Source organism: Tetrao urogallus (genome assembly GCF_951394365.1).
Source record: "Tetrao urogallus genome assembly, chromosome: 8".
NCBI classification, from domain to species: Eukaryota; Metazoa; Chordata; class Aves; order Galliformes; family Phasianidae; genus Tetrao; species Tetrao urogallus.
In genome coordinates this window covers 9733565-9760936 of record NC_136821.1, presented here as the reverse complement: position 1 = coordinate 9760936, position 27372 = coordinate 9733565, and the positions used below count along the sequence as shown (strand labels likewise).

The 27372-nt window shown below is 39.6% G+C and overlaps 1 protein-coding gene across 1 annotated transcript in view; it reads right to left on the bottom strand.

The window, feature by feature from the left end:
• Nucleotides 1-27372, bottom strand: part of MYLK (myosin light chain kinase) — a gene marked incomplete at both ends in the record, with an annotated part of 175412 nt that overhangs the window by 147472 nt on the left and 568 nt on the right. The window lies entirely within an intron of this gene.

The window sequence follows — 27372 nt, the reverse complement described above, 5'->3', positions numbered from 1 at the left end:
ACAGAATAGGATGCTTTTGTTCCGCAACACTCACCCTGGGTGAAGTGAAAGTACAGGAAAATGAACTCTTTCCTTCTCACAACTAAAGATAGAACAATACAGATCCCAAGGCAGCATTGACGTGTTAAACAGTTTCTTCTGACTCTATTTTAAGTCTCTAAAGACTTTGAAGTGGAGTTGTAAACTCAATTGATTTCAAACAAAAGGCTAATGTAATCCACTTTCAGCACCAGTACCAAGCTGGCAGTGAATGCGTCCTATTCGGTAATAGAAATTACATATCAGGGCTTAAAGCAATTATTTCAGTGTTTTCAAGACACTTAAGAGGCTGGATAGTAATGGTTTTGGCTGAATTCAGCCTTAGAGATTGGCTTTGTTTCCCTGGACTTGTCTCAGTTGGGGAAACAGTAAGGCCTCCAAGAACACTGGCACTGCTATCTGACAACACTCGTGTGCCCTCTTTGTCCCACGCTGCTTTTCTGGTATCACAGTTTTATATATGAATTGTTACACTCAGCCTTGAAGCACAATCCTGATTGAGGAGGGATTCACAGCTTTGCTAGTACATCAGCAGGATAAATTTGGGCAGTAGTAGACACTGCACTGGGCAGATATTGGCTGGAAATACTGGAAAGTGAATGGAGACTTTGGGATATAATGCACACCTTAAATTTTAATAAGTTACAGGTCACGAAAACAAACCAGATTAGGAGTTGGTGGCAACAGGACCAGAAGTCTTCAAGAACAGCATAATGGAAAAAGATCTAGGATTGAAAAGGGAAAGACTAAATGGAAGTACCAATTGTAAAGAGCCTAAGAAAAGCAGGAACATGTGGAACGTAGAGCACGTCAAAGATTTTAAACCTTTCCAACAAGTTTCACTGCATTTGGCCCCTTACTTTGGAAAGTACACACGATACACCAGGGAAAGTTAAGACTGAAGGAAGAGAATGAAACTAGGGAGGTTTAAGAGAGCTCTAACACAGCTGTACAGAAGATGAAAACTGCAGTACCTTTGTCACTGTTTTTTAGAGTTCCTCAGCAAAAAGCAGGATGTGTTAACAAACCCACTGAGTCAGGATGGAAAAGCCTGCAGCATAATTTTTAAAGGTCAGTGCTTAGAGCAATGGGCACCCAGAACAGTTTAAACCCTGAAATGATTCAAACCTACTGGGGTAACTGCAGGCGTGTTTGAGGCCAGTGAAGTGAACTAAGATCAAGTTGTTCAGCAGAGGTATTCTAGATTAGCTCTGCTATTTGAACTCCCAAGCTCCTTGGCAAAAATATACTGTATCAGTGTCCAAACAGACCAGGAGAATCTGCTTTAAGAAGCTTCTGTAAGGAGAGGACCTTTGAGAGATACCTTTGCTATAACTATAAACATTAAAATTAGCATTCCCATATTAATAACAGTTTCCAAGGTTTATCAGCTCCTGGCTTCTACAGAACTGATTTCCACGCTAATCCAAGAGATGTTGCTGGATAACCCAACTACAACAGATGTCTTGGAACACCTTACATTTACTTTTCTACTTCATTAGCACTTAAATCCAGACTGTAGTGCTTTGAGGCTTGAGGTCCTCTTTCCAAACTATTACTTCGAAATCCTTTAACTTCAGGAGCTGGACTAGATGATCTTTATGGGTCCTTCCAACTCGGGATATTCTATGATTCTAACTATGGAACTACTTGAAAATATTAATAATTTAATTGGAGCAATTAAGTCTTTGCAATATGGACAAAGAAAAAAGGGGATTTTCAGCTGTATCTCAGCCTCTCAGGATGGTTATTCAATCAGCTGGAACTTCCTTAAAATAAAAGCTCATACAGCAAATTTCTTGCACATTCCCTAACTCAGATGAACACAGAGCTGCTTTTAAAAACATGTCAGTTCTGCAGAGCTGGACTATATAGCTTCAGTGTCATGCCTCCAAACTAATCTTTTTGTGCTAAGTGAAAAATACAAATTTACTTACATCAGTAACAAAATGCAGCGTACACTTCCCTATCTCAAAAAAAAAAAAAAATCTACCTATCAGGTAGGAAGCATACTTGATCTCTCCCCTCTCAGCCTTGATAGGCACCGTTCCTAATTCCAGGGAGCATGTAAACATGTACACATACTAAGGGCGTAGAAAAGTTCAGTGAGCATGACACTGCCTGTATGCAAGTTATTTTTAACTGAGCAGACCTGTGCTGCACGGATCCCCAGGAGCCAAGGGTTTCTTTATCTCTCCGTGCTGTCAGAAGACTTCCCAACATTGCACAACTCACCTTCATTACATGCCCACCCAATTTTTAGCTGCTCTGATGCACAGTGAAACAGTTAAGTTTCACCTTTCAAGTTGTATCAATGCCATTTGAATTAACCAACCATTGAATGAATGAGAGGAATTCACACCTCAAGGCTTGTTGTTGCAGGCTGCCTGCCAGCTCAGGTGGCCATGGCTGCACTGCTATGATGCGGTCACACTTCAAAAGTTTTCTTTGCAACTACAACAGCTTGAGACTTAGTTTGAAATCTTTTGGTCATGGAAAACAGAGCATTACTGCTGTATTTATCTAACCCCAACGTTTAGCTAGTTCTTTCTAAATAAATGAAGCAAGTTTCTTTAAAAGTACTGCGTTTAAGGCATGGTTGTTTTCCCTCTGGACAGCTTTTTCAACAAGACACTCTTCTCAGAAAGGCATCAAAACCTCCACAGCTCCCTGAAAATGGATGGCATCCCTAGGGTTACGTACGTTCACACTGCATGCAAACTATATTTTAATATGCACTGCTGGAGAAGAAAGTAGTCACCTCTGCACCCCTGGAGGAGTGTGAAAGTTGGAATACTGCATAAATCACAGAAATAGGCAGTGGGCCAGTTACCAGAAAGGAAAGCAATTCTCATTCCTCAGTATTTGCTGGTTTCCTATTGATTGCAGTGGGAAAATTCCAAGTTCTCACTCCCAGTGTCTGGGACAGCAGCAAAAATATACACACTTTCTGAACACACCTCTGCAGAGGTTAAGGAACCAATGCGAGCTTTGCTGGCCTGGCTCACACAGCACTGTGACACTGGCACTGACCTCAGCTTCTCTTACCAGCAGTTGGAGGATTAAACAAGAAAAATCCTTAACAACAAAATCCCACGTACGTTTTACCCCTGTGAAATACATTTGTCTGTCTCCATTTTCAAAGGAGATTAATAGAACAAACCAGCTTACAGTATCTCTTCCCTCAGCAACTCACAAGCATGAAGCAGAGTGCACACTTCCATCCTTTTTTTGACAGAGGTAGGAAATATCCCTCACCGGTTATTTCAAGGGAGAATTAATTATAACCAAGAACAGACAAACAGGAAGGTGAGGGGCTGGAAAGAAGTTTCAGTTAGGAAATAATGAAATTCCTCAGTTAGGAAACAACAGCTAAGTTATCTAGATAACAACTGTGAATAACCAATAAATAGAAGTTGATACAAAGCAAAGGCTTCCAAGACAAAGAGCAAAGAAACAAGCAAACATGGGCTGCAGAAAAATACGAAACTGAATGTGCATCAGCACTTCGCAAGCAGTTTCTCTGATGAAATCCTTGGTGTTACACTGAGCAGGTAACTCAGACAAGTTCCTGGATGATGCTGTAACAGACATTGCTATGCCTTCTCTGCATGCCTTGATGTATGAACAAAAGTAGAATCAAACCTCATCTTCATGTTTATTATTAGGTGAAATGTTACTGAAGTATCTTGTTTGCACATGGAGTCAGACAGCTAGAGATATCGAAAAGAAAACCATAAGAATGTCCCAATATCTCATTCTCATGCATATCCTATCTCCCGTGACCATCAGTAGCATATTCCTTGGGAAAGAACACGAAGCCAGAGTAATCTTACAGCAATTCTTTCCTAAATACATCCTTCTGGCAATCAGTGGTTTACGGACTTAAGAAGCCAGACCATCATATTACACAGTCCCTGAGTTTAACCTCCATGAATTTAACCTTCTCCTGAACCCTCCTTGGCCTTTGTGACATTTTACTGTGGTGAGTTACACAATCAATTGCACATGCCTTGCATTAAAATAATTAATTAAAAGACGACTTTCATTTTAAACATATTGCCCAAGTTCCCCTGATTACTTCCTTTATTCAAGTGAGGCTGTGAGTTACTACTCCTTGTTTATCTTCTCCATACGGATCTCTGCATTTATGATATCCTCAGCCTGGCCAAAATCTTTTTAGGGTAAAAATTTCCAGTTTTACTCTCTGGTCTTATGGATATCGTTCCATAATTCTGATTTTTCTGCCCACCTCTAAATCCTTTGTTGTTCTAGCATGCTCTTTGGAATTATAGTCTGAGCCACAGATATGAATTCTGATAATGCCAGAAAGAGTACTTCTATTCTATCCCATTCTTAAGTGCATCTTCTGGCTACCCCTGAGCAGACATTTGAAAGAACCATCTATACCAATGCCAAGATTACATGTCCTGCATAAGAATTTAAATTACACTCTCCATTAACATACTGTATGTGAATCATTGAATCCTCAGTCATACTTACTGCTAAAACACATCTATGACCAATCCAGAATTAAAACAACATGCTTAGCACCACAGATTCTCCCCATAATATGAATATAGGAGAACACCCATTTTACTTTTTTTTTTTTTAATGGTTTTGAGTGGAAAGGAATAAAGCATGTCACAAATCAGTCTCATATCCTCCCCAGCACTCATGATATCTGACAGAACAGGGACATGGAGCTGCAAAAACCATTCCCTCCATTTGTTAAAAGTCAATCCATAATAAAAAGAAGTCTAAAGAAATGCTGTGTGCTTGATCCTCATTCCCAGCACTCTTGAATTTTCCCTTCTTCAAGAGCATGATACGGGGACATAAATCAGCAGTCTTAATGCTTCAATCTCTGAAGTTAACAGAAGAGATGGAAACCAGCTGCCTTCTAATTTGCCTCTGTTCTAAGTAAGTGATTCCCACATTTATCAATATTTCATCTAGCTGTTCTTTGGCACCAACATTTTTCACATCACTTGGAAGTAGAAGGGCAGCTTAGGATGGGAGGGGAGAACACAAATATACTCCTCACACAAAAGAAAAGAAAACACTAGTGTCAGATTTCACAGTGGGACACTTCCTATGCAAGATTATTCATTGTATTTAATAGTTTTCCCTCACAGTATGACTTTATTTTAGTCATTTTCCCATTTTTAGCAAACAGAGAAAACAAAAGCAATGCAGGCTCCTTCGGATGCATAAGAAAGCTCATAATTTAGTAGTTCCTCAGTGTTAACTCTGGTAAAGATGTACCAGCATCAAACCACTGTTTAAAAAACAAAGAAGTTTTGCTTCAGTGCCTGTGAGTTCCAGTCCTCTATGCCAGGGTATGTGTTTTTTCTCCTAAGATGGGGGTAAGAAGGGGGAAGATTTTAATAAGTATTGTCTGTTCTTTTGCCATTCAGAAAGGCTATAATTGAAAGAAAGGTGAAGCATAAAATGTTTGAAAACTCCCACTATAAAACAGAAGAGGAATATTCTGCAGGAATATCTATTTTGAAATGAATTATTTTCCAAGTTCATTGTCATCATTACTTTTTTTTTTTTTTTTTTTAAGGTACTTTATACATTTACAGGATGTTTTTACCAGTCTGTTTCATTAACCAAAACAAAGTCTAACTAGAATAGTATGTTTAAAGTTAGCTTATGTCAAGACACTGCACTTTCACAATTATTTTTCTTCTCTCTGCATCTGAACACTGTTGGGATATGACCTTCTTTAAACAGCAGATCTTGAATCAACATTCAGAAAATAGCATGCAATATGCATTCAAGTCAGTTTTAAGGTGAAATTTTGAGTCAACTAATTAAAAAAAAAAACCAAATAATTCCTTCACCTTACTGTAGCCAAAAACCTTCTCCAGGTAATTCCTCCAACTCTAAAGGTAAATGGCTTCAGTGAGTAAACAAAGTTTACACTTCAAACTACTCGTGTTCTTAGATAGAAACAGGTTAGTGATCAGATCCAGATTGGGTGTAACTCCAGTGACTTTGTATGGTTTCAAATACTTTGGTAAGAACAGTCACAGCAGTGATAAACAACAGCTATCTGTCCAAAACTAGAAGCTGATCAAGACTAAAGAAGAATTAACCAAACCTGGCTGTTGTAAAAAAACAAAACACAAGAAAACAAATTCCACAGCATTTCCATACAGCCCCAGTCTCCTTTGCACTTAAGCTTCTAAAGTAACGAAGTTTTTTTGATCAATCCTTATACATCATTTTCTCTTCTTAATAGGTTACATTACTCAGCCTGTACAAAAAATCTTCAAGCACATCCAAGAACTGCTACAGTTTTATTTAAATAAGGAACTGCTTTTAAGAAAATGTATCATAATTTAGACAAAGATATAACTGGTATGTTTTTAATCTTGAAATATGTACAATACAGCTATAACTTAAGGCTTTGTGCTTATTTTTAGAGTAGACTTAACAGAGAAAAGTCTACAGAATGGCAGATAGAGAAGAAAAAGGGAAGGAAGAACACCAGAATATTTGTAACAGGAAATAGTTTTTTTCTACCAAGAGCATGGCCCTGCTTCTCAACAAAGAAAAGCATCAGTAATGAAAAAAAAAAGTGAAGCTTAGTGAGTTTCCCAATGGATGTATAATGATCAGAACAGGAGGCAATACGGATAAATAAATGTATCATGCCACACTCACACCAAGTCCACTTGCAAGCAAACGGCTCAGTTACATCTTCTTATCAAAGGTGAATAAAGACAGACATGAAGGAATGCACATATTTGAATCCCAAGCTAGGATAAAGTTGTGTTTGCTTCAGTATAGGCAAGCGTACGCATAGGAGGTTGTTTTTTTTTTTTATTTTCCAAAAACAGTTAAATTCAGTTTTTAACACCTTCAACAATCAAATTAAAAATGAGTGGAAAGGGTATGGAAAAATGCAGAAAGCAGGAGCCAGAAGGAAGCAGTAGTCTGCCAAGCCAGTTATTTGTCTAAGCTCTTGTTTTCCCCAATACTTTCCCCCCTTCCCCCCCCCACACTCTTTTCCCCCCCAGATCTATTGACTGGGGAGAAACACTAAACAAACAATGGCCAGCATCACTGCTGGAAGACTGGTGTCTTCTATGGAGTTTGACTGCAGTGGTGCTCATGTTCCTTTAAGCTGCTGTTTGAGCGATGTCGCTATGGAAACAGGTCTGTGATGACCTGCAAGTTATCAGGACTCTTCTGTTTAGATTCTTTTCTTGAGTTTTTAACAAAGCCATTCACTGAACCTCAACTAATTCAAGGTTCTGTTTGGGGTTTGATTTTTTTTTTTAATTTTTTATTTTTATTTTTTTTTATTTTTTATGTGTATTTTTAAAATAAAGTTTTTATGTGTATTTTTAATATAAACTTGCAAAAGTTTCTCTCCCCTACTAATGCCAACTGACAAGCTTTGTTTGTCTCATCTTTACAGTTTCTTGCTCAAAACATTATGGCTCTATTTATTGCTAGACTCTATAATATATTTTTGCCTCTTGTACCTCCTAGTGACATACTAATCAATGAAAATTCAATTCATTCAACAGCAATGTTTCCATTTTGCTTTTAGCTGTTAGGAATCTGTCTGCATCTACATCAGATATGCTTGTACATTCTCTCAGGAGAATTCTTAGGTTGAAAGTATAAAGGGTTACATCCCTGTAATACCAATAGTTTATCTTTTCCAGATGCACACAGAATCCCAATATCTTGTGTTTACAAATTCCAAATATTAGAATACTTTTGGAGAACAGAGAACAAAAGAGGAACTGTGAAGCTTCAGGGTCACTTTATTTAAATGAAGGAAGACAAACTCAGGTTTGCCCTTACTGCACTCAGCTCTGTAGTACAGACAAGAGGCATAGTAGTGCTTCTGCATACTAAGAAATTGCTATAGCCTCTGCAGTAGTAACCAAAGCACTTGCTATAATATTCCACCTAATTAGATACAAGCCAAACATTATTTGGCCTGAGAGTTCTCATAATATCGCAATTTAAAGCAAGGTTATTAGAGCCATCCTACGTAGGTGTGTGGAGGAGGAAGAGGCTTATCAGCTTGCATGGGAGTTATAAAACAGTTTTACTTTATTAGTTTGCTACCTTTGATCTTCTGGATTGGCTGAGGAAGCAGAAGATAGGGTGACATCATGACCCAAGCCACACTGTGGCTGTCAGAGATTCAGTATAAATATCAAGGCAATTGCGATCAGCTATCCAAACAAGCTTCACAACTAAGAAATAATCAAAGTCTTCATTTGACTTACAGCGGTACAAATCAACTGCATGTATTTTGACATTTTAAAAAGTAAACCAGGAAGAAAGCGCAGAACACAAAAATCCCGTTTCTTTTAACTATATTATTTCTGGACTTCCATTAAACAAGCTGATGGAGCAGCACAATTCACAAGTAATTCTCACCAGGTTTCAGTTCCTATTCAGCACAGAAAAAGAGCTCTTCAAAATCTCGCAACAAACTGCTTCATTTCTTTCGTGCTGCCACTACTGCAAGCCTAACTTCCCATACTCTTATCATAATGCAGCACCTAGTAGTTTCTGTGAGGTGCAAAACATGACAGGCAGATATAATCAGTTCTAAGGGATATTCTTCCCAATCCTTACATAACTTATTTTAGCTTGCTGAGAAGCAAGTTTGAGATACAGCCAAGGAAAGGCCCATATACCTAAACAAATCTTAGACATGCTTCAAATCCTTCAATCCAAGAAGCTAATCAAGTTCACATCTATTTCCATACATCTGACCATGAGATAGCAGCCTTCTTCCCCATTTCCACACCAATCAAGAACCTTCAGTTCTGTTTCAGCCCAAATCCAAGAGAAATATGGCAGAACAGGTAAGCTTGCTAAATATCCTAAATACAACACTGCCTCCCCAGAGAGCCATGACAAAAGCAAAACATTTTTCAGAGAGCTCCTCAGATTCTTACATGTTAAATCCCACTAACATTCAAGACAAAGTAGCTATCTGACAAATACTGCCTACCCAATGCAGGTAGAGGAAAATAGGTTTGTTAGGAATTTCATCCCTACTACACAAACGTGGGGTTTTTTATTATTTATTTTTAGGAACTACCAGATTCAGCATAAAATGGAGTGTGTTGCTTTTTCTCCAATCCCCCACATTCTCAAATTAATTATTCTTCATAAATCATCTCTGGCAGCTACTACTGGAAAGCACAGCACTAACAGCAGAATAGCAAGGTTCTAGACAATAGCAAGCAAGGATTTACTCAATTGCAACAGCCATGGGCACAGAAATAAAGGAAAGAAGTTGCTCACCTTTGGAAGGACAGAGGTACACAAGGATCTCCACTAAGATACCCTCACCTCCACTGCCAACCCTTAAATGAACTCTGGAAAGAAGTGGATCCTGGCTCCTCCCCTTCCACTCATTCAGCTGCATTGCATGCACCTGAGCTCCCCTGGGCTGGCCCTGCCTTCTCACCAGGTGCTCAATCACTGCTGCAAGCTGTGACTTAGCATTTCCACTACACTACTCCACAGTATTATTTCTTGCCATCATAAATAATAAAGGCACTGCTAACTTTCAGAGACTTAAAAGTTGGGATATAATATGAAATACTAGCATGCCAACTTAGTTTCTTGGCCCCAGAAGTCATTTGCTGGGTAGCACAGGGCACTTCCAGGAGCCTTACACATAAGGCTATCAGTGCCTTCAATCTCCTTTTGCTCAGATGGCAAAGAAGCAGAGCAAGCAGTCAGGTGTGCCTTGGGACTGAAGCAGTCCTACATCCAAACGTGCATTCTTGCAGCCAAACTGGGTTAACTTGCCTGCGTAAGTATGCTACTGCTTCATTTTGTTTTTCACTCATATTTCTTTCCTAGTACTCACAGATAGATTTTAGCTCCACTTTAGTCCCACACACTTTTCATAGATTGCAAACAAACAAACAAAAATATGTGAAACAATTCTAAGCAGCAAAAGGCTGAGATAACCAGGCACACAAAAATCACAGGTACAAAATAAACAGTGAATTTATTTAGGTTAGAAGTCAAAAGAATCCTCATGTGTATGGCAAAAAAAGCAACTTCCAACCACAGAAAGAAGCTTAACTCTACTTAAAGACCGAAGTACAAAGAGGTTGTATGACAAAGCCACTGAAAAAAAAGGCTAGACAGATGTTTCTGCACCACTGAGTCTCATTCCTTGCAACAACAGGACTAGAACTGGATATACCTCTGTACATCATGTTATCCTTTCATTATGTTGTATGTTTTCCTCTGAAATTACTGGAAGTTGTGCCTGTATTTCTGAGGGCAGATCTGAGCAATCTGCCTCCAGACTCACTTCACTGAATAAACTTCCCTTCCTCCCTCTGCCCACAACTTCAAGAATTAAACCAGGAACATGAATATCTATTTCAGATTTCCTTGGTTTTATAAAACTAAGCCAAGATGCTCCCCTCTCCTGTCCAAACATCTATAGCAATTAATCTATTTCCAAGACGTTTTTTCTCCTGTGGAAGACACTAGCCAATGACATTGATGTATATTTGTTCTAGTTTGGATTACAAAGTAGAATTAGTATGGAGAGAAAAACTTTGTTGCTTCTGTACTCTTCAAGCTGCTGTTGGTCCTCGGAAGACAAGTGAAGTGGTGAAATGAACTTGGAACACTGTTTTCCTTGAGAGCTTTCTCGCAGAAGGCTTTAGTGATCCTTCCACTAGAGACTGCTCACCAGAGAGTTGTCATTAATTACGGCATGGGAACATTTGGCCAGATGCACCCCAGTCACAAATTACACATTAGAGATTTAGTTTAGAACCATGGCACAATGAGTTGGCTTTCTCCTGTTGTGTCTGGTATGTATCATTTCAAATTCCTACAGCATTTTTACTAGCTTGGCTGTAGATGGAAGCAGGTAGGACTCAGTAGTGAAGCTGAGGAAGAACAAGGCACAAACTGAAATTAGATGAAGTAGTTATGTGGAGCATTTCCACAACTGTTGGCCTCTTACTGCTACAGTGCACTCTATCAACCTAAAGGACACATCAAATTTAAATCCACTATTAAATCTGTGCCTAAATGAAAGTCTCAGTTTCATGGGCAAGAAGAAAATTAATTTGGTGATTAAGAGAAAAACAGAGTTAAAGCCTTATTGGCACAAGAAAGTAGAGAACCAGCCGCCAGTTGTCTTGGAATGAGGAGGCACATTGCAATAAGAACCACATTTTCTCTTAGAAATCTCAGCCTCAGAAAACATTACAAGCAAGTTCTCTCTAACATCATGGATTTATAGCATGGTCTGGCTCTGAACCACTGCAATTTCAGAGCTTCCTTACAACAAAAACTGTTATTAAAGTTTGAAACACTAGACAAGACTTTTTGTCCTGTAGCAGTTTATCATCTCCCTCTCTTCTAGTGCTAAAATTCCAACAGTGCAATGGTCTCCCTGGCTCATATGTTAAAACGTGTGCAGTACCCTTTCCAAGCTACAGAATTCACCTTTCAAAAAAACACTTTCTGTGCAAACCATGAGGGGCACACTTGGTCCCGTGGTCAGAAAAATGTATCCTTTCATTCCATCTTCATCTCTTCTCTCATCAAGAGATCAACAGATAAGAAAGGAGGAAAGCAATTGTGCCCAAAAGTGTTCTTAGATAGGATCAAATATTTATGTGTACAGAGTGTGAAATAATAATGCAGTGAAGGTGGAAGGGCAAAAATATCTAAGGAATTTTCCATCTTACTCCATATATGTTACAATGCATCAAACATATGGACACTACTTTTTGCACAGAATACAATTCATTTAGGTATACTTAAACTTTAATTTTGAAATGAATTAGTGATGGTGAAGCAGCACAGTCTGCAAATCCAACAACAACAACAAAAAACACTTGTAAGCTAATTTTCAGTGTATTAGGATAGGGACTTCCCACCGAATCCTGCTCCCCTCCTTTCTTAGAAGGGCAGCAATATACTAGGAGTGGAAGAACTCAGCTCCAAAGGAGGAAGTGAATTGTGACATTCCCAGTCTTCCATCTGATTCTTCTGCCCAACAAGTCTTCACTTTATATACGGTATGTGAAAAAAGTCTCCTTTTTTAGGAAGAGGAAATTAGAGGTTAATCTGTGCTTTAACAATATAAATAAGAAACTGCTTCACAAACCACTTCAGCCTCATGACGTAAATGGAACCAGCTGTACATGCAGCCATCATACAAACAAAACAGTGTTGACGCTAAAAAGAAGCAATTTCTTAGCAGCACAAAGAAGTGAATAGGACACTACACTGGTGTCAAAAATTTTAGGAAGAAAGATCAGACATTCTGTCCTTCATTCTGACCCACTGCATACTGTAAGCAATTAAATTCAGCTCTCTCACACCTATATCGAAACTAATATTTGCTACCTGGGTGAAGCACAAAATATAGAAAGACATTTTCTGAACACTTATGTCTGAACAATTTCTAACAGCTGTGCATTGACCGACTCAAATCTCTGAATTAAGTCCTGTGAAATCCAGTATTTGCCCCAAGAAACATGTCTGGGATTATCCTATAGATTCCACGTGCACTGGATACGTGTAGCTTCAAAAGACAGCTCCCTGCTGACTGAAGGAGAAGCAGGTATTATGGAGCTTTTAAGTGTCTGGTAGCAATATAAATATCATATCCTTTTACTGTATTACTCTATAGACTCCAATAAATCTACAGAATTCAGCTTACCACAAGGCTACTGTTTTTCAGAGAGACTGACCCACTGACTGGTATTTATTTGCTGAGACAAGCTCCATAAAAATAGAGAGAAATCCATACTATTCCCCCTCACAACCACAAAGATGACAACTTGTTGCCAATCTGCCTGCCAGGAAACCAGCTGGAAACAATATCACTACCACAATCTATAGGCATCCCTCCAATGCACTAATCCAATCACGGTTCAATAACTGCCAGCATCAGTGAGACCTGGAAAGGAGGCTGTGGTAAGAAGGCGTAGTCAAGATCAATCCCCAGGGCCTAGTTAGTTCTTCCTCTCCTTTGTTTTCTTCCTATTTTTCCGTTAGAAAACATCCAGGATTAGAATTTTTCTTCCAGAGTCTGGGTCAAAATTTGGCAATTTAGAGAAATTCAAAGTGAAGGCAAGGCCTTCCAGTTTATTTGACGCACACTCACATAATGGAAAATGTCACTGCCTCATTGAAGCACAAAGTCCTCTCATGCATGAGCCAGAAAAAGCACAAGATTCTGCCTTGAGGCTGGAGTTATCCCAGATAATCCCTTAAAAAGGCATAGAAACAGTTTGATAATTAAATGGGCCATGAAAGTAATCAGTAAATTGAAAATGAGAGATATTAAAAAATATATGATTACATATATATTTATGATAACAACAACAACAAAGTTCATTTTATGATGGTTATAAGGTTTCTTACCACACAAGGGAGAGGGGGAGACTATTAATTAAAGGATTTAAAGTTATCTTGAAGAAAGGCATGATAAGATTCAGGGTCTGGAAACAAGGTGCAGAAATTGAACTTGGAGTGTTCTTTTCTTCTAAAGGTAACAAATCAGAAGGGAATAAAGAAGTGTAGTGTTTGATTGCATATCATTTTGATCCCTTATCTTTTTCTCCCAAATAAATTACAGGTGTTTTGTGGAGGATGCGTTTTAACAATAGAAGTTAGTTAGCATGTTGTGAGACCAATGAATAGACTGTGGCTCCCGAAAAGCAAGGAGTCAGAGCAGGGAAGCAAAGAGATAATGAAGATGCAATTTGTATCAGCTCGGTTCGTTTCTACACTAAAAAATTTAAAAGAAAAAAGTCACCACACTGGAAGGAAGCTGTTCATTATCTTGGTCAAAGCTTTTGGGGAGTAATGACAACGTCTTCCTCAGTGTTTGCACAGCAGCTAGCTGTGTAACACAACTCAGAGTTAATCTCTGTACTATGTAACTGTAGAATGCAAAAGGGAACAGCAGTCCCTGCTGTGAAATGAAGTTATCCAGAAGTGTTCAAATAACTGCATCACGTCCTGACACTGAACCTTAAGTCTGGTTTTGTTTTCCGAAGTTGAGATACAATATTTGTCAAACAGTTCACTAAAGCTTTGTATTTTCCTAGCAAGCTTTTTTTTTCTTCCCCCCCCCCCCCCCCCCCCCCCCCCCCCCGTTTCCAGAGGTCTTTCTGTCTCCTATAAGCCTGGAAACTTTGCAAAACTGTTTTTCTACAAAGCACAAAAGTTTATGTTCTCACACTTGAGGATGAAGAAGAGGGAATAACTTGTTATGTGGTAGGGGTAAAGAACGGGGAGCCCATGTAAAGGGTTTCAAGAGTAATTTAAAAATCTTATCTATTTTTCAAGGTACGAACTTCAAATGGTAACTAGTAATAGCTTCATGCTCAGTGTGCGAGCTCCTAATGTCTTCCTGCTCTGCAAGTGAGGTGGAACAGCTATAGATAATAAGGAGTCAGAGTTTTAACTCTGAAAATCATTTTTACATTGAATGTGTTTGAATTGAATTGAATTTTTTTCTTGTGGAAAAAAACTAAATTTTTATCACTTTTTATGCTAATTAATCCAATTCACCTGACAGAATTAATATTATTGCAAGCCCAGGGCAAAATTTAGAGATTCACAGAGAACTAAGCTCAAAACTGACTGAAAAGTATATTCCACATTACAATATACTAGTTGCAGAAATTCTGTGTATGAAGCATACATTTTAAAGGTAAGAACCTCAGATTTTGTTAAGAGTTGAACATTCATGTGTGCAGGCTACCATTTAAAATTAATGTGTCTGCTTGTCCCACCCCCTCAGCACATTAAGGTAAATTTAGTCTAAGCCTATTAAACATAATGCCTCTCACAGGTGTACCTCTCACTGAGGTACATTTATACAACAAACTCCTAACTCAGTTTTACCTAGAGTAAAAGACTTTGGATTCAGCCAGAGACTTGAAAGATTCCCCTTGCTTACCTTTGTTTTCAGGTCTTAAAAAAAATCCTTTTGAGCTCTTTCCTCTTTACTTCTCTGTAAAGTGTTTTGAAATCTAGTGATGAGAGTAACAAGAACTATGTATTCGACCATAGCATTGGAAAAGTATTCTAGTAGAAATCCTGTAAATAATCCACATAAAGGAAGGTAGCTTACAGATAGAAAAAATGTAAATGAATATGTTGTGGAAAACAGCCTAAATATCAGAGTAGCAAAGTTTGGCCAGGTTAGCTACATAAACACACCAGTCTTATTACAAAATAAAAGGTGCTGTCTAAATAACAAGCAAAATCCTTCTGAAGCCTATTACTAAGAAGAAATGCATAAGCAAAAAACTCCACAGAAGCCAGTGGTTACATTGAACTTTCATTTGATGAGACATCATTCACAAGAGTGGCTTCATCAGATACAGAACTGCAAGAAGTCTTCTATGTCATGAAATCCAGTTCCTCCTTATGATAAACAACTGTTTCACTTAATGTCATTTCCCTTGCACATATTTCAATGAAACAATGCAGGTTTTCACCACAGATGTGATTCCAGTCAGCTTTAATGAAGAAACTGCTCTGGATAGTTTCTTTTCTTTTTTTCCCCCAAGTAACTTCTAAAGTACACAACTCTTCTTCATTATTTAGTTGCTCATGTGATGTGAAACTCCTGCAACTCATCAGCAGTCATCTCAACACACATCAGTGCCCAAGGCTCACACAGAGACAGCACGCACGTTTCCAGAAACATTCTGGCACAGGTAGGCATGGAGTAGGCTTCAATCCAAGGCCTTCAGCAGAGACATACAGCTAGATTTCAAGGAAAATTGGTCCAGCACACATGGGTTAAGTAAAGGCTCAAACAGACAAGCTCTGCAGATTTAGGTGAGACTATTTATAGAATACAAAGTGACTGAAATAGCACAGGACTGGACATGGTCCAGAAAAAACGCACCCAGTGCAAAGAGAATGCAGTACTAGACTATTCATCTGCCTAAGTGCTATGGGTTAATATTAGCTATAACTTGCTAAGCAGTATTAATCAACAATAATTTGTTTGCACATCTTGCAATGCTGGAATGCACCAGTGAGAGTAGCTCTTCAAAGTGCATCTGTAGAGAATAAACTTTTTTCTGTATGGCTCCTTGAAATGCATGCACATGCTTTATAGAAGAAGGATGATCTTCCAGTAACTGCACAGAAGTTAATATAAACACACTTCAGCTCTTGTAAAAGCGTCAACAGAATCCTCTCATATAAACTCAGAATATCCTCCTTCACATTTTTTCTCTGTCTGAAACATTTACAGAACAAGGTTACCCTCTTCCTGGATGTTGTAAGAGCAGGAGTTTTGAATTTTATGAAAACTTGGGCCAAAATGTGTATAAATATGAAGACTTAATCATCACTGTGTATATGCAAAAGGAAATATGTAGTTTCATTGGTTCCCAAAACTTCTCCATGCCTCTCAAGTTTAATACATTACTTCCACAGTGTTACAGCGCTGATAGCTGTCATCTATCACCATCACAAGAACTTGCAGAAATACTCATTCTTTGCCCATTTGATTGGTAATACAGTATCACTCAATGTTTTAGAAGCATATACAGTCCTCCAGTGGAAAAGACACTTCTGAGGATCTGAAACAATCTGAAGCACAGGAAGCTGTAAAGATCACCTGCTAGGGCATACAGTGCATGGTGCTGCTCACCAGACTAGCAGTCAGGTAATCTACTTTAAGAAATTGAACTAAACAATAAAGTAGCAAGCAAGAAAAAAATTACTAAAAAGGAGCAGTCTAAAAAGAAGCTTCAGGGAGAGTTATGACAGCACTGCAGGGAAAGGGTCATCTCTTGGAAAATGAATCACTTCTGTAAAAACCAGGGAAGACCATCAGACATGGCAAGTCTAATGTAAGCAGGAAATTAAGGTGGCTAAGAAAAAAAAAAGAAATGAAGATCACAGTTCTTGTAAACAGATTTTTAAATACATCAGCATTAGGAAACTGGCTAGGAAGCTGGTGGAACCTCAAGATAATAAATGTGTACAAGGGCAGGTGGGACTGTAGTGGAGAATCACAGTGAATTCTTCAGTTCAGTTTTCACATCTGAAACCTTTGGGGATATTTCCATAGCCACTACACTCTTCATAGAAAGTCAGGCTGAGGAGATATGTCAATCTGAAATAAATTCAGGAAATGTTAGAACAAACAAGGAACTTAGATGTTAATAAGTCACCAAGAGAGAACAACATTCACACATGTTCTGAAAAAACTCCAATGTGAACTTGCAGAACCACTAGCCAAGGTGAGCAAGACAGCATCACTGAGTGCCTGTGTGCTGGAGGACTCAGGGTCCTGCCTGTGTAACTCTCAAGTACAGGAAGCCCAGCGGAATGAATCCTGGGAACTACATGCTGGGGAATCCAACCTCATTCATAGGAAAGGTGAACACTTTAGAAAGAATAAGAAAGCAAAGAATAGAACTTAACAGACTTAACAGAGGAATCAGCAGTGGAAACTCTGAAATCAGTGCAGGGGCTGCTGTTATTCAGCATCTTTATCAATGTTCAAAACTAACTGACTGGGCAAAAAGTTTGCAGGTAGGCTTTAGTGTAGATAAGTTTCTGATAACTCATCTAAACAGTATCAGCTTTGACTGCTCCTGCTCAGAAGCTGTAGACACCTCTTGCTGTTCTCTAAAGTCATTGGCTTAGTGCTCATCAGAAGTGAGAAAAAAAAAGTTAGAGCATAGGGCATCAGAAGGGCAGAGAGCAAGGTGGAGAGCATCTTTATGCCATTATACACAATCCGAGAGCTCTCACATCTTAAGTACTCACCTGCTCTCCACATACAAAGAAAGACATTGTGGTATTAGAGGAGAACTGGAAAAGGTGAGCAGTGGGAATGGAGATAATACTTCACACAGAGACACTAAAAAGGCCAGTAATCTTCACTTCGGAGGAGGAGTAAACTGAGGGTGGATATGACTAGGCATAAAAACAAACACATGAACTGCTGAAAGCAGAAGAGTAATTTGCCAAATCTCACAATACTAAAATGAGGCTGTACTTACTGAAGATTGCAGTAAACCCATTTAGATAGAAAATACTTGTTAACACAGTAGGTTACATACTTCTGGAACTTATTTTCACAGGAACCTGTGAAGGCAATGGATGTCCATATGTTTCAAAAGGGATTAAACAAGCTTCTGGACAACAGGACCATAAATGGATAGTTAAAGGATTAAATGAGTGCATAACCTCCAGTATTCTTAACACAAGGACTGTGGGAACTGAAGAGTTAGAGAGGAAAGTTGAATTTAAGAAGTAGCTGTTTTAAGAATCTCCAACTAACTTCTCAGGCACAATGCTGGGCTAACTGAAACTCTGAGTCAGTTTTAATGTTATTCATCTTTTGGGTAGACTCAACATTGCTCCCTTGCAGCACCTCATCCTGAGGATGAGCAATGGTCAGTTTTCATCGGGGCTTCAGAATTTGGCCTCTAGCCACTGTGAGAACCAAACCGGAAATTATTGCATGGCTTAACACAGAAGTATAATGTCAGATATCTGCTCTCTTCCAACACACTGATCCCTATCTCTTTGAATGTAATGATAATTATCCATTAAAAATGCTGTATGTATGTATATATATACACGTGTGTGTGTATGTGTATGAGTGGTGCAACCCAGACTATGCAGCTTCTGAATCCATTTTATTATTTTATCTGTATTATAATCCTAGCAAAGCAGCAAGTAGATAGAAAACAGGCATATACATTACCTCTCATGGCAAATAGCAGGGCAGGAACAGACAAGAATCACAAAGAACGGGAAATAAAACAAATTGGGCTTGAAGTGCCACAGCATTTATTTAAATACCCTTTGCACAAAAGCACCTTTTATATCTATACACACAGTACAGACCCACAAAAAGTTGTACTTACCCAGGTAAAACATCTTAATTTAATTTTTAATTAACCATGAACACTTTCTTTTTAGATTCATCCTGAAATGAATACCATCTTTGGAGGCAGTAAGCTATTTATGCCTCATAAAAAAATTTAATCAGTAAAGCTGTATTTCCTGTCTGGTAAGTGAAACACAAGGACAGAGGGAAGAAAAACCTCACAAGAAGTACAATTACAGCAAGCTTGTCTTCAAGACAATAAAGTCTTTGTTTTTAGGTTCAGTGCATTTCCTCATTATCTTTAACTCGTACAGTTTTAAAAGAAAATATTTTTGTTTGATCCTCAGGGGAAAAAAATCTCTGTGTACTACACTGGTCAAATATTAGGAAGGTTTAACAAAGACACCTCTTGTATCTGGTCTTGATACATTCTGTCTCAAAACCTTATGCTTGTAATAAAACCAGCTAGAAAGGAACAAACACTGGAAAGCTGCACAGAGAATGCATTCACCGCAAAACAGATAACAAGCATGAAGGGACACGAACCACCAGCAGCATTTTTCTCCACTATAATTTGGCAAGAAGTAGGATTACTACAGTGTAGAGTTGCTACAGTTCTCTACACCATTCATCTCTAATGTAGTACCTCCCATACACACAGGATTCTGCAGAGAGCCCACACGCTGATGAACAATCACACCAATTTCAAAGCAAGTTATCTGAGTTTTCAAGCAAGTTATATAGAGTTAATTAGGCAAAAATACATATATAAATAAATCCGAGGAATGCTGTTTTGAGAAAGAGCAGAAAAATGTTCCTAGAGAGTACAACATAATGTCAATTACTAACACTTATTTATATATTTATGTTTTCTTCTGCCATTTCAGACAAAGCACAAAGGATAAAGTGATGAAGATAATGCAGTTAGAGGATACTGCATTAAGTCTAAGGTCAAGATCCCACATAGAAAAAGGTGAAGGGTCCATGTTATTTTACCTGGTTAATGACTTGAACATTCCTGGCTTTCTGTCCTTGCTGTGGAGACACAACATGAGTTGTTAACACGTACAGCCTCATTTTCTGGAAGTCAGAGTTGTTCAGCGAGGAAATGAGGTCCCATTTCTGCTCAGGATAACCAGGATTGCCAATTTGTTCTCCATACTTCAAAGTCCCCAGCTATCGATCAGAAATGCCTTGGAGAAGGAATATAACTCCTGAATTGAAGATAAGAGCTAAACAGCCTGAGAGGACTGGATGGCTTACTGATCACCTGCGATGAACTAGATACAGGCAAAAGCTGAGGTAAAATGAAGGAGTAATACTTCAACTAAGTTAGAATTCAAGTATTAATTTATCAGTGAGTAGCCCAGGTTGATTTCAGCTCATGACTTGAGCAAAACTCTCCATCAGTTGCAACAAAACTCCAACAGGCTGAAGCAGAGGCAAAATGGAGTCTTCTTCTGCACCCAGCCCAGGCCAGCCACATCAGCAGGGCCAGACAAGCTTATGCCTCCTCACCTGCCCCTCGGCTCATGGGGTTGCCCTCAGTGGACACTCATGGACACCTTTTATTTGCCTCTCTCACACACAGCCCTTACCGGGCATGTGGCAGGGCAGAGGCCATGGCTGCTCCAAGCCGCTTCTGGATGGTTCTGGCGGGCTCTGGTGCCAGTGGGTCTGTGAGGAAAAGCCACGCCAGAGCACAACTGTGGCGCCAAAATGGCTGCCAGTGCAAGGGTGGTCAGGCAGCATTCACTCACAGAGGGCATGGAGTCTCCAGCCCTCCGCAGTGCTTTACACTGTATTGATGGGCAAATAATAACAAATAAAATGTATAATTCCCTGCTTCGAGCCCTTTTTTTTTTTTTTTTTTTTTTTTTCTGGCAATCCGGAGGTGGCTTGCAAAGAATTCTCCATTAGGAAAGCAACACTCTGTTCATGCACGTCCCTGACCAGTGCTGAGGGAATGGCAGAACACAAATCCTGTGGCTCCCTTGGGAACAGCAGCGGTTGGACATCAAAAACCAGCAGCCCTCCTCCATTCAAATGTGTTCGATTTGCTCATGAGGGCAGATATTTTCACAGCAACATGAAACATTTTTGCACTGAAGAGGAGGAGGCAAATGAGTAGGAAGAAGAAAGGGAAATGAAGAAGAAACAAAGCATCTTTCACCACTCCCCTGTCTGTGAGAAAGATGCACCCAGGCATGCACAGACACACAAGCCAGGATCTCTTCCTGAAAACTGCCTGATGCGTGCTTGGCTGTTTGCTTGCCTTTTAATGATATGAGTTCAGTCAGCAGCAACTGCCTCCAGCTGGCTTCAAGTAATGCCACAACATTCCTCACAGCCACCCAAACCATTACTTTCCTATTTTCCACCATGTGGGTCATCACCCCCCTCTGAAACTCTCAGAGGTGTGATACCACCGCAGGCATCCTCAGAGAGAGCCTGACAATGGTTTATTATGAGGCTTGTTGTAACATCCTTTCAATATCCTTAAGGTCCAGTGATTTATAGAAGAGAGCCTTTTGTGTCTCTTGTCAGTTCCAGGAAGCTCCTGTCACTGGCATGGAGACTGCATATGGAAAAGAGCTGCTAAATAGACCAGTTAAAAGAAGGTAGGCCCAGTCTCACCCCCACCTTACTGAAAACTGTGAATGCTGCAGCTCTATTGAAGTCAGAGGGATTGCACCGCACTGCGGCTGGGGGTGAGACACCCCTTCACCAGCTGCTACATTTCAAAGCCAGGGCTCCTTTGGCTATGGTCACACAGGCCCTGCAGGAGATACACCCCCAGAGCCACTGCATCCAGAACAGCAATGCTTCAAGGAAGGCAGCATGTACACAAGCAGAACCTAGTGATGTAACCCACAACTAAACTTAGACTGCGCAAAACAGAAAGAAAGGGTTTCTCACCCCCCAGAGCTGGCTGGACTTGAATTAGTGATATGGAGACCTAGCAATGTGTTTAGAAGAGAATTATTGAATTATTTACATAATATATTCCTGGTCTTCTACAAGAGGAACAGGAAGCTTATGACCTTAAAAAGGATGCAGAGGAGATAATGTAAGTAAAGCAAGCTTTTTTTTTTTCTTCACTCCTTCAAATTTCTCTCTCCTGTATGTTTTAAACAGTCCGCCAATTGCTCCTGTTCTGTCTTTTTGACACAGACAGTAGTGTAAGGCCATACAGACAGTGCATCCCTGACCTGCACTTTGTGATTACTTCAGGAACATACCACATGAGGTGGTCAGTGATTTTTCTTTTTTAATATTACATTAATTCCAAATACATGACATAAAAGAAAAAACACCTTTACTCCAGTATTTAACAAACCACTTACATCATTGCAAGGAATTCATGGAATTACATACTTTTTTAATTACAAAAAGACCAACTTCACAAGAGTAAACAGTGCAGAAAACATGATTGCACAACTACATTCCTTTTATAGTGTGTTATTGAAGTGAGCATCCTGTTATGTTTTGTGCTGCACATCTATGTAGTAATGCAGTTAATGAAACTGTGACTGTCACTTCTTAGAAATGGGAAACCTCATATCCCTGTCCCATGCTGTTTATCTATCTGCTAATGTTTTGCATCACCAATTCATAGCACTGAAGAGAGCAGCGTCACCTTGAAATAAAATGCAACTTCTCGATCAAACGAGAAAGCTAATTATTGAAACAGAAAACTTGCAATACTGTTGGGCAGATAACAACAGCAAACACAAAATGGGGATCCTTTCACTGTTTGGGATATTTAAGAAAGGGACTAGGCCACACCAAGAACCAACATGTACCTCTTGCCACACGCACAAATCCTGATCCTATTTGTGAGAGCATTTGCAACTTGCTCAGTCCTTGGTTCCCTCATTACAGACTCATCCCTTAATATTTTGGGGTGGTCTATGATGAGGATAGTAATTTTTGTTACTTGCCTGTTTTCCCACTGGAAGCTGGGTTACACTGAAGACAGTACATCCTTGGGGATGAAGCTACAGGTCTCATGGTCAGACTGACCTCCACTACACAGTTTTGATATCATTCTGATCACATCCTTCTCTTCAAATATCAGATATCATACTGCTTTTCTGCAACTTGCAAGACAGCTGAAAATACCGCAGAGAGCAGTATAAGGACAATACAGAGTGGCAATCTTGATATATTGTGCTACAGTTATAAATTAATAGCAGTGGATGTGCTGAAATGGCGTGCAGTATCATATGCTTCCCTCAACCAGGAGGCCATGACTTCGGGCCACCTGTGCTATCTCAGCATTTCAGCTTCTCTTCTTTCTCCCATGGGCTGTATCTTCTACTGTTTAAATCCTTCCTAGGTGAAGCAAATAACTGAGAATCTTCCTCCGTGAGGATTCTGAATCCTGTGGCACATTGGCTGCATCACACTGGCCCTAAAATCTCATGCCTTTAGCATGAGAAATGTTGTCCATACAAACAGTACTTCAGGCTAAAGAATAAATATGCCATAAGCTGGACGTGTTTTTGGCAAGTGAGTAAATTTAATCCAATTACAGCAGAGGTGATGAGGTCAAGCTGACTCTCAGCAAAGAATCACCAGCATGACAGTCCTCGGAACAAGACACTGAAGCTCGCTGGACTGATTGAGAGAGCTGACACACTGTAATGAAATTCAGCAATGCTCAACTCATTATAACAAAGATAAGTGCCAAGAAACTGCTTTGTACCAGCAAGCAGAAGAGGAAAGGGATTCAGCAAGAACACACTTTGTAAAGCACACTGTAATCCTAAGCACTTAATTGCCTTTGGCAAGAGCTGCATCCCGTTGCTCTCTCAGAAGTCGTTTTATCTGCAACTCGATGCTCACAGCTACAGCAATGAATGGAGTGGGGGAGGAGGAGGAACTAAAGAAATCGTGAGAGAACTACAGCTAACAGTCCTTGCTGAGTTACCCAAGAAAAATATATAAAATACCAATATGTTCAAAGCCTAATCTGCACATCCATGACTCTGGAGAGCTCCCATAGCAGCAAATAAAGAACAACCTGCATCCAGGCTCACTAATCACCTACAGAAGAAGGGAAATATGTTGTGGAGTTGACACCTGTATTTATTTTTAGTGTTTATGTAGGAGTGGCCTTATTTTCAGACATTCCAAATGAATCCCTGTATGTCAAAGCAAACTTGCAAACAAAATTAGAGCCAAAGTTTCTATTTCTTTTCCCTGTCTCTGCTTATAATGCAGCATTCACAAATATTTTACAATATATTAACCTCAACTCATTGTTCGCACATAAATAGAAGACTTGAAGGTAAATAATGCACAGAACCTCTTTAATTAAATACGGAGTTTGGGGGAGGAGTTTCTGCAGACCCTTTTAAATTTTAAAGCCTGCCAACTGGATGAACAAAAGGTAGATTAGGCTCACATGATAAATCCCAGTAAACCTGAAAAGCCTTTGTTAATAAGTCACTAAAGGAAATTTTTTTTTCTTAGAATTTCTGCTCACCAGAGGCAAGCGTTAAGATTATTCTAGTGTGTTTAGTTTCAAGCAGCATTAAAGGGGTATATGCCTCATGGAGCTCTAATCTCCTCATTTGTATAGAGCTCAATTCTCCTTTCATTCCTACTGAAGAAGAACTATTTCTAGCTTTTATATAGGGAGCAGCTGCTGAAACTTATGAGGAAAAAAAACATTTATGAAATTAGTTAACTCCCAGGAAAATTAAAGTGGCATTCTAATCAGCTTTCTGTTCCCAGTCCTTTAGCAACCACAGAGATTCAGGGGCATTTTCATCTCATTTTGGTATTTCTTTCATGTAGCAGGTTGCAAGTGATCCTTTCAAGTTTCCATTCATAAGTTAGTGTTCAGTAACTTGTTCACAGAGTCAAATAACATGTTAGCTTGGCAATTAGAACACTCTTCTGTTTGAAGAGAAGCTTAATGTGGACATTAGTAGAGGAATTGCGCTTGCTGTAGCGCATTCAACAGACCCATTACAACTGCTCAGCAAAGAGCCAGACTTTATCAAAATCCATACTGTCATCACAGACAATACAGATATTTATCAGAGGACAGCCTTAAACAAAAAAGTCTAGAGTGTGTCTTGCCTGGATCTATCTGCTTTCACCAACAAATCCTCTTCAACACTATAAAGCACCATAATCATATCCCTTTTCTGTCATGCACTGCTAAAGTCTGAAAAGCACATGTAATCCTAATGTACATGTGGCCATCAGTGAGAGGGATTAAGGCAGCTGTGCAGTGCTTGCTAAGATCCCGTCTGCAACACTGGATGCCACTGTAGTGAAATGGATTGTAAATAAATAAAAAATAAGAAGCAGTGTCTGCTGCAGTAGGTGTAGCAACACCTTGCTGAAACAATCAGAGAAACAACAGCCTGCTTTCAGGTTAGAAATGGATAATATAGCTGCAAAGACAGCAGAGGATATTAACCAGACATAGAAGAATCATTACCTTTGTTAACAACCTCCTAACTCATACCTGTGGAGTCCAGTTATGGGAAACTATTGAGTAAAACGCTAAGCAGGGCAAAATCAAATGACTCTAGCATGTTTTAGTGTGAATTTGGCATGCTTTTATGAAAGAGATGAGACTTTTTGCCAAATCGGGATGAAATGGTCCAAGATCTCTTCCAGACTATGTTCAGGTCTGAACCCAGCCTTCCAATAGAAGAGTCCAACAACCACAGACTGTGGCTCCCAGTTCTCCAGAAGTCTAACCAGAAACTTCAGCCACGTCCCTCCATGGCTGTCCCAGTGAGAGCTCCCGAATAGGCTTTCCAGATTTAGACATCCACAGCTTCAAGGCACAGCATTTGGAGCTGCTCTAAAACTCTATTTACAACTGCATTTTGTTTTAGGAGGGTTCTGAAAGTAATTTGTAACTGTTGGTTTGTAGTTTAATACAGTGCGTTTGGCCTGCATAAGGATATTGCTATCAATTTTGATTGACTGTAAAAATAGGACCATTGCCCAGAGAAAGCGCTAAGGATCTTAAAAGAGGAGGTAGGCAGAACAGAATAACAGATGAAAAAACAGTAAAATCACTCCGAAATTTGACTCAAGCCAAAGACAATATGTAATCATTGCTTATTTCAGACTTAATAAACTCACTTTCAGCATTACATAAGCAAACCCAAAGAGCTTCACTGATTTATTTCCTTCATCCTCCTTTGCACCACGTAGCAAAGCAATTGAAGTTACAGAGAGATGCTTGCAACAGCAGAGTATCAGGTTTCTAACTTCCTTTGCAGCAACCTTTTAAGATTTTCCTACAAGACCAATAAAATTGGGTCAGTGATATTAACTAGTGTGAGCCTCCCACATTTATACCAAGTCCTAGATGAGATGGATGTTAAAGCAGGCGTTTTCTTTCTGTTCATGTCTCTCTGAGGTTAAATACTATTAACATATCACACACTGTATATGCTGCTGATCCTGCTGCTCCTCCTACAAGTGACAAAGTTACGCTAATTACTGCTGAAGTTAAAGCACTTGTCCTGGAGGGCTGCAATGCAAAGTGCTAAAGGATGAGAGCAATCTAGATATGAAAACAGTGAGAACTACGTAACAAAACTGTAGTGCAGGTAGCTCTCATCCTGTGTCACTACGCAAGAATCGCACCATGAAGAGCCAGAAATGCTATGGATATACGCAGGGCAAAAATGAACTATTTGTGCCAATTGACAGTTATTAGTAAATATAAATCTGGTTTACAGACAGAAGGCTCCTGAACTGCACTCTTAGAACGTAGATACAAGACCATCTCAGCAAAGTGAAGTTGCACAGGAAGAGAATACGCCATATTTGGCAAATAATAGTGCAAGTCATTAGGAAAAAATAAAGATGTGTGAAGGAAATAGGGAGAGGGAGATAGTCCCTCTGTTTGGGATTTAAAATGCGAGAGGAGTGACTTGCTCCCTAAGAGCTTCACTGACAGAAATGGTATTTCCAGCACTCCTGTGACTGAGGGCATCATTCTGGAAAGTCTTAACAAGGAACACACCTTCTGTGTGTCTTGCAGCTCCTTGCTTGTCCTGCACAGGGCTCAGCACTTGGAAACACTCAGAAGTAGGATGTGCTATTTGCATTTATCCTTTCAGCCATTCCCTTTGTAGAGAGCATAACTGAGGATTCAAAACACTTTAGATTCAGCTTCCCAGCTCTGAAGAATTATCCTCAGGGACTTGCTCTGCAGAAAGTTGGGCTAGGGCTAAAAATCATCCTTAAGCTGCAAGGGAAGGGAAGGATTCTGCCTGTCTGTCCCTGACTTCCAGCCCCTGCCATGTCATTCCCTCCCGAGGCGCAGGGAGCAGTGCCAGCCCAGTGTCCAGATGTGCACAGACAGGAAAGAAGATTACATGGCAAAGCATTTACTTTATTTTTAAGGCAAAGCAATCCCCAAAAGCCGTTGCTCCAACGCGTGAAGGCAGTGTGCAGAGAAG